Source organism: Arachis hypogaea, chromosome 15 (genome assembly GCF_003086295.3).
Source record: "Arachis hypogaea cultivar Tifrunner chromosome 15, arahy.Tifrunner.gnm2.J5K5, whole genome shotgun sequence".
Taxonomy (NCBI): domain Eukaryota; kingdom Viridiplantae; phylum Streptophyta; class Magnoliopsida; order Fabales; family Fabaceae; genus Arachis; species Arachis hypogaea.
The window spans coordinates 31,153,173-31,159,194 of NC_092050.1; the positions used below are offsets into that span (position 1 = coordinate 31,153,173).

General features: G+C 30.8%; 1 long non-coding RNA gene across 1 annotated transcript; it reads left to right on the plus strand.

Moving 5' to 3' along the window:
• The first annotated feature begins 1,730 nt into the window (after positions 1-1,730).
• On the plus strand, positions 1,731-2,580 carry LOC112746978 (uncharacterized). Its single transcript, XR_011872974.1, has 4 exons — positions 1,731-1,977; positions 2,056-2,183; positions 2,264-2,315; positions 2,398-2,580. It is a non-coding gene; the product is annotated as an uncharacterized lncRNA (long non-coding RNA).
• Positions 2,581-6,022: the final 3,442 nt, after the last annotated feature.

Below are 6,022 nucleotides of genomic sequence, written 5' to 3' on the forward strand. Positions count from 1 at the left end.
TGTTCTTAGATCGTAGAGCTCTTTATATTGCATGGGACCATTGGTGATAATTCTAAGCATTTAAGAAGAATGTGAAAAGAGAAGTTTCAAGATTTTCACTTGGATGGAGAAAATACGGGTTGGTAGGATCAGAGATTGAAGATGAATTTGATCGATTGAGATGAGCTTGTAGTTGAGAGAATTGGTTCATGAGCGAGGCAAAACACTCGAAATCAATAGTGAAATTTAGTGAATCATACATAGTTGGGTTGTTTGGTTCAACCATTGTTGAATCTTAATACATTGATACCATATGAAATGGTATTAGACCTTTGATGCAGGTTAGCAAAAAGAGAAATAAAGAATCAGCTGCAATGACTATGAAAAGGCCATTTACTGCAGAGAGAAGAAGAGATAATGAACGATAGAGAGAGGAGTCAGAAAAAAGTTGGACAAGAGAATGGACGAATCAGTAAAATGAGAGAATAATTTATCGTACCGTGTTAACTAATTATTGAGTTATATATACATGTACATTGAATTTGTTAAATAATTGTCAACAACTGACTTACTAACACTACAAAATTTGTATTTATTTGTGGTAGTTTTTTAATGGGAGTTACTAAAAACCTCCATAATATATTTTATTTGTGACAAATTATAAAACTCCCTAAATAATTAACAAAAACTCCCACTATTATAATACTCCTAATTCAATTAATTATAAAATAATCCAACCCAAAAAAGTATTCACTCAGCCCATACAAAAAAAAAAATCAAAACAGAACTTCGAGAGAGAGAAAACGAAGGAGAGTGAGATCGAAACCCTAGAATCCACCGCCACCGCCATTGCCACCACCATTCATCTCTGCCATTGTTGCCGTTATTGTCTCTTTCGTCGACACGTCACCGTTGGAGTTATGAATAAAGGACAAGGTGATCGTAGAGCCTCTCCTCTGCTTCTGCGTCATCTTCCACGACGGGTTCTTCCGCTAGTTTTACTTTTGCTCCGGTGGCTTGAAGCACTCAGAGCGCAGTTTCGGCGCGAACGCGGTGGCTCTGGCAGAGCAGATCTGGAAGGCGAGCGAGCGGGAGTCTCTGGAAGCTTCGATTGAAGCTGCGATAGTGCGATCGAAGCTATCAAATCTTATGAAACTAATTCTCATGTTGTTCTGAGTCATTGAGGTGAGGATTTGTTCCTACTTTGCAAAGGTTTCCATGAACTAAACAATAAAAATGAAAGAGGGTTGGGTCTTTATTTGTATGAACTTTATTTGTATAATTAAACTAATCTTATGGATCTTTATTTGTATGAACTTTTGACAATTGAGCTTTCAGTCTTATTGAGAAATCAAATTTTGAGGTTTCATGCTCCAAAGAATGTAACAAGAAAAAGGGGAGTATGAATTCCAACTTAAACTTTGCTAGATTTGCTTGATATTGAAAAGTTAAAATGATTTATGCTCCATTTAGCATGACTTGCAAATTTGTGGCTGCTTTCTTGGATTTCTCTGGTTTGATTTGATGATTGTAGAATAGTATGCTTTGTCATCTTTAAAGCAAATCTAGTGCCTGCTCTACCAAGTTTGTGTCGGAAGATGACTAAATCATTATATCCTCCATATCATTTATATTCATGAAATTCTATTATATTCATGTTATAATGCTGGGGGGATAAATCTTTTAATATTAACTCTTTAGCTACTGCTTCTTTTGCTATGTCATTATATTACTCTGCTTGGTTTGTTACATTGTAAATTTTATTTTATTTTTTGAATGAATTATGTTTTGTATTTAATTGGATCTTCATTTTTTTTAGATGTTAGGGGCTGGTGTTAGTCAGGTTGCTGTATGCGCATTCTTCTAATGAATAGGATACTTCCCTTGCTGTTTATCTGTACCACTAAACAATATAAAATTTATTTCTAAAACTACTTTTGTAGGGCCTGCTATGGTGTTTTGAGGTTTGTTATGGAAAATGGCGCCAAGGGATGCGAGGTTTGTTCTTGACAGCATCTGATTTCAGGTTTCCTTGTTACTATGCTTAGGTTGCGATAACATTTTGATTCTGTGTAGGTCATCGTTAGTGGAAAGTTGAGGGCTCAGCGCGCTAAATCCATGAAGTTCAAGAATGGGTACATGATTTCCTCAGAGCAACCAGTCAAGGACTACATTGATTCTGCTGTAAGACATGTACTCCTTAGGCAGGTCAGTATATACTCTTGTCTACAAGTCTTCCTTTGATTGCATTGATAGTGTATGCATTTTTGTTTTTGTTATGAAGGGATTTGGATAAGAAATGTTGCAGATGAGTAACTTCACAAAGCTTTCATGAGGTACAACATTTTCTTTTGTTCTTTTCTTTTATTTTTTGCTTCAAGTCTTCATTTTTTTTGGTTTTGCTGTGTATTATTTCAGGCATATACGAGCGAGTTGCAGCTTAAAGTGGATCACTTGCTGGAAGAGAATGCAAGACTCAAGAGACAGCAACAAAAGACATGCATCTTCATTTATATACATAAATACACACATTTTAGTTACTAGTGATTTTGTTTGTTTATGTTTATGTTTCAATATTTCATCAAGTGAACCTTATATTCATTTAGTTCTTGTAAAATGGGATCTGGTTTAACTTTGAGCGTTGAAGTTGGTGTTTTACACTTGAAATTTATTGCATGTATAATTTGTCAGGTAAATGTATTGTTGAGGTTTCATGCTCCAAAGAATGTAACAAAAAAAAGGGGACTTATACTCAAGCTAACAAGCATGCATCTGTTGATGATGAAGATATGGACCCCACTGTAAGTTTCATTGCAGCATTGCAATGCTTTTAAATAGTGATTTGATTTTCTGAAATATTCCATATCTTTTTGGGTGCAGCAATATCTTGAGAACAGGCTCAAGTACCTTGCGGATCAGAAGGTTGAAGGGATTAAACCACACCTGCACAACAGAAATGATAGTAGGGTCAATACAACATGTTTAAATTGAAGATAATTGATCCAAGTTTCATAAGTGCTAATTCAATATAGGGAGTCTCTTCCCAGAAATTAAAGAATCATTACAACACGTTTAAATTGAAGATAATTGAAATTTCCTGCTTGCTTTATTTGAATTATTTTTTAACTGCTATGCGAGCTGTTGGTCTAACTCTTCTCACGATTTGGTAATTTCTTTTGTTGATTCAGGTTGGAAGAGTTTGCTTGCTATAACAGATTAGCTTACAAGGAAATTGTAATTATTCAGTTTTTAGGTATGAATTAGGTGTTAAAGGATCCCAGTAACTAGCAACATCCTCTTCCATCTCCTCAATAGTCTTCCCCTTTTATCTTTTTTTCACTGTTTGAGCAAATTTTATTATGGATTTGTATTGTTGCCTGCCTAGTTCAGTTGTAATTTAAGCATGCTTTATTGATTGAATTTACTTGTTATTTATTTCTGATTAATCAATTAATTAATATACAAAACTAGTGTAAAGATCTCAAGTTCTAAATCTGGTGTAAAGTTATCAAGAAGTTGCTTAGAATTTTGATGTAATGATAATAAATCTAGTGTAATACCAGAAAATTGCTAGCATTAGCCATTCACACGCAATCATTTTTCTTTTGTAGGAAGTGGATCCAGCTACATTTATTCTTTTTTTTTGGTATTTATCATAGAATATCTTAATTTCAAACTGACAAATCATCAAAACATGTTTTAATGTTATGAACAATAGGAGGAATCAATGAAGTTTGTTATTTTTATGCTAGAGTAATATATTTTATTTCTGTTGAATATGCAAAGCAAAAGAAGCAAAAAATTTCCGGTACCACTGATTTTGGTCTAATGAAGATAGATGATAAAGGAAGGATTCTCTCATTCAGTGAAAAACCCAAAGAAAAAGACCTAAAAGCAATGGTAATAACTCGTGTGTGCTTCTTCTTACATGTTAGGAGTTTCAAGAATAAGGTTTACAGCTAATACTGCTTCATAATATAGGAAGTAGATACAACTGTTTTTGGGCTTTTAAAAGAAAAGGTTGTAAAGAAACCATACATTATTTCTATGGGTGTGTATGTATTTAAGAAGGAGATACTTCTGAATCTATTAAGGTACTGAACTATAGCAACGTGTGAGGCTTTTCAGAGAGCATTCAAATAATGATTATTTTTATGGATTTGTTTTGCTTTGTCTTTGGAGGTGAATTTGTTTTTAATGATGGTGTTTTCTACTTTTATGTTAAATTCTTGTACTCATAACTGTCATGATAGATTCAGCTATAGACCTTTATCTACTGAACATAAAATTTAGAGTATACTTCATATAAATACAAGCTTCTATGCTCCTGAAATTTTTTATGGACCTACCATATAATTTGGCATAAATTTCTGCACTCTTTTGTTACTCTACGAAACTAAGTTATTATTTATTAGGTGATTCCTTTATATTTTCTTTCATTGCTTATGTAAATGTATGTTCTCTCTTCATATTATGCTTCCAGAAGTCGTTGTAATACTTATGGCACCAAGAGACAGTTCAAGGTAAGGCGCATCACAGATGTATCTTGAATTCATGATTTATAGAGGCATCTTCCCTAATAAATTTTGGAAGCACAATTAGAGACCATAAGTTGAAACTTGAAAAGAATGTAAAATCCTTCCTAAAAAATGATGGTAGTGTACTTGGACATAAGTCTGTATTTTATCATGTTATTTTTAATATTTTGTAGTTGTAATTAATGTGATTGAAAAATGATGGTAGTGTATTATATTTTGTTTTAAAGTATTTCTTTTATTTTAATTTTCTTTTACATTTTTAATATCTTGTTTAAATATTTCTTTTTAATAATAAATGATCAGTAGTGTAATAATAATGTAAATTAATTTTTAAAAAATATATTCACAGGTTTGTAAAGGTTTGAAACCTCTACAAAATAGCAATGAAAAAATCTTTTTGTGGGGTTTTGAATCGCTACAAACATTGACCAAGAACTGCCACAACAATTCAATATAAAATCTCACTAAACACACACAAAATTTCTACTGAATAGATTGTGGAAATTTTTAAAAACTCCCATAAAAGACTTCGTGACACCTCAAATTTTGGGAATTTTAGAAACCTCCACAAACTATTTGGTGGGAGTTATAAACCTCTACAAATAAAAAAAAAACTGTTACAAATAAATAAAAACCTTATAATATAACTTCATAACTAATTGGCCTAACTAATTTCTGCATTTAGCATTTATCTACATTGCATTCCATATTTACATTTCAATTCTTTTATCACAGTAGTCGTATCATGTTACATATCATCAGCGTAGGAATTAAATGATGATGAGACCCAAAAAAAAAAGATAAAACCAATAAAAAAATTAATTTCTATATCTAATTAAGTATAATATATAACATTACTAACTGACTTTGAACTTCAATATCATTCTTCTCTAAAGATATTCGATATCTCAGATCAAATAAGGATGAGGCTGTATTTTATAAAATATAACAGAAAAATTATATAGTAGACATACAGTACAGTCACTACTATAGTTGATTGTCTCGGAAGTTTGATGCATGATTTAATTTCTTTTAATGTTAATTTAATTTGGATATAAAATTAGTTGTTTACATTTTTTTTAAACAATAGCTAAGAGTAATTTTAGTGGAGTGCTTTTAGAATATTACTATTGACAAGTGAATTAATTTAAAATTAAAATTTATATTAAAATTGAAAAATAAAATAAAATTTATCCCATTTTAAAATGATATCATCTTAACAAAAAATTAATTAAATTTATATATAAATATATTAATAAAATAACTAAAAATAATATAAGATTTAAATTGAATTAAGATCAAACATTGAAATAACAAATTTTACGTTTAGTTTTTAAATTATTATTTATAACATATAATTTGACGAATGTTAATATAACATTTTATGAGATTTAAATTAAAATTCAAATAAAAGCTAATATTGAAATTGCTCTAATCATCTACTGTTAAATTAATAAAAATATATCATTGGATAATAATATAAAACTTTTTTGGAATATTTGTGC